Source organism: Lucilia cuprina, chromosome 3, assembly GCF_022045245.1.
Source record: "Lucilia cuprina isolate Lc7/37 chromosome 3, ASM2204524v1, whole genome shotgun sequence".
Lineage (NCBI taxonomy): Eukaryota > Metazoa > Arthropoda > Insecta > Diptera > Calliphoridae > Lucilia > Lucilia cuprina.
In genome coordinates, this window is record NC_060951.1 from 4,191,056 (window position 1) to 4,193,278 (window position 2,223).

Here is a 2,223-nt window from a genome sequence, read left to right on the forward strand (position 1 = left end):
AGACTAGACTATAGACTAGACTATAGACTAGACTATAGACTAGACTATAGACTAGACTATAGACTAGACTATAGACTAGACTATAGACTAGACTATAGACTATACTACTATAGACTAGACTATAGACTAGACTACTATAGACTAGACTATAGACTATACTACTATAGACTAGACTATAGACTAGACTACTATAGACTAGACTATAGACTACACTACTATAGACTAGACTATAGACTAGGCTACTATAGACTAGACTATAGACTAAAGACTACACCATAGACTACACCATAGACTAGACTATAGACTACACCATAGACTAGACTATAGACTAGACTATTGACTAGACTATTGACTAGACACTGTACTAGACTATTGACTAGGCTATAGACTGGACTATAGACTAGACTCTAGATTAGACCATAGACTAGATTATAGACAAGACTGCAGACTAGACTATAGACTAGAATATGGACTAGACTATACTAGTCTATAGACTAAATTATAGACTGAATATACACTTAACTGTGAACTGGACTAGGCTAGACTCCAGACTATACTATGAATTAGATTATAGACTAGTTAGAATGGAATGAAAATGAAACTATGGACTAGACTAAAGAGTACACTATACACTATATACTATAGACTTTACTATAAACTATATTTTTTACTAGAATAGAATATAGTTCAGTTCTAACACTGTTACCGTTCAGTGTTAATGCTGTTCTAGTTCTATTCTAGTTCTGTTCTGGTTCTTTTTTGTTCTAGTTCTGTTCTAGTTCTATACTAGTTCTGTTCTAGTTCTATACTAGTTCTGTTATAGATTTGTTTTAGATTTGTTCTAGTTCTGTTCTAGTTTTGTTCTAGTTCAGTTCTAGTTCTGTTCTAGTTTTGTTCCATTTCTGTTCCAGTTCTGTTCTAATTCTGTTTTAGTTCTGTTTTAGTCCTATTTTAGTTGTGTTCTTGTTCTGTCCTAGTTCTGTTCTAGTTATTTTCTAGTTCTGTTCAAGTTCTGTTCTAGTTTTGTTCTAGTTCTGTTCTAGTTCTGTTCTAGTTCTGTTCTAGTTCTGTTCTAGTTTTGTTTTAGTTATGTTCTAGTTATGTTCTAGTTCTGTTCTCATTCAGTTTTAGTTCAATTATAGTTTAGTTCTGGTTCAGTTCTAGTTCAGTTCTAGTTCAATTCTAGTTCAGTTCTGGTTCCATTCTAGTTCAGTTATGGTTTTGTTAAAGTTCTATTCTAGTTCTAAGCTGGTTCAGTTTTATTTTTCCTATTTTTCCTATTTATTTCAGTTCTACTTCCGCTTGAGTTCAGTTTTAGTTCAGTTCTAGTTTAGTTGTGGTTTATTTCTAGTTCAGTTTTCGTTTTATGTGATCAATTTTGTATTTAAATTTTAGGACGATTTTTAAAAAGGCTTTTGTTTAAAATGACTTTGAAATATTTCTGTTTTTTATTTACAAATTCATTTCCCTTCAAATCTGCAGCATAATTTTTGGGATACTGTTTGCGTATATATGTATGTATATTTGGTAAATAATTGTAGATTGGATTTATCCTCTTGTGTAGGTTTGTGTTAGACAGCATTGAGGATACTTGTTGTGAACTTGTGTATGTTTGGATTATTGTAGAAGTATTGATTTTTTTTTTAACAGGAGTAAAGGATGTTAACGGTAGATAATTTTACTTTCTTTTTTTCACATTTCATCTTGGGACATACGAAATTTTTTTTTCCTACACTTAAATGATTTTGGTGGGTATTCTGTAGATGTTTATAGCAGTTTGTTTTTCCTTTTTTTACCATTTTGTTCTTAATCAAAGTTATTTAAGAAATACATTGCATGTTTTACAGTTTAATAGGTGGTTTTTCTGGAGATTTCTTTAAAAAGTGTGTGTGTGTTTGTGTGTCTTAAATATATTTATATACTTTGTTTTTAAATTTGTATTTAATTTAAAAAAGAAACTGGTTTCAACATGAATAACATAAATCTCAATACTTTTCGGACAAGCTTAATATTTTCACTTCCTGCCTGCTGTTTTTTTCCCTCATAGCGCCTAAAATCCTACTTTCTTATTATTTTCTTTAAGCCTAAAGTATTTACTTACTTCAGGTTTTAAATGTAATGTATCTCTTTGTTAAATATAATACCTCAAATGGATTTATTAGAGTTTAAGTTGTAGGAGTTATTTTAGCACAAATCCTTAAGGGGATTTTGGGTATGGGATAA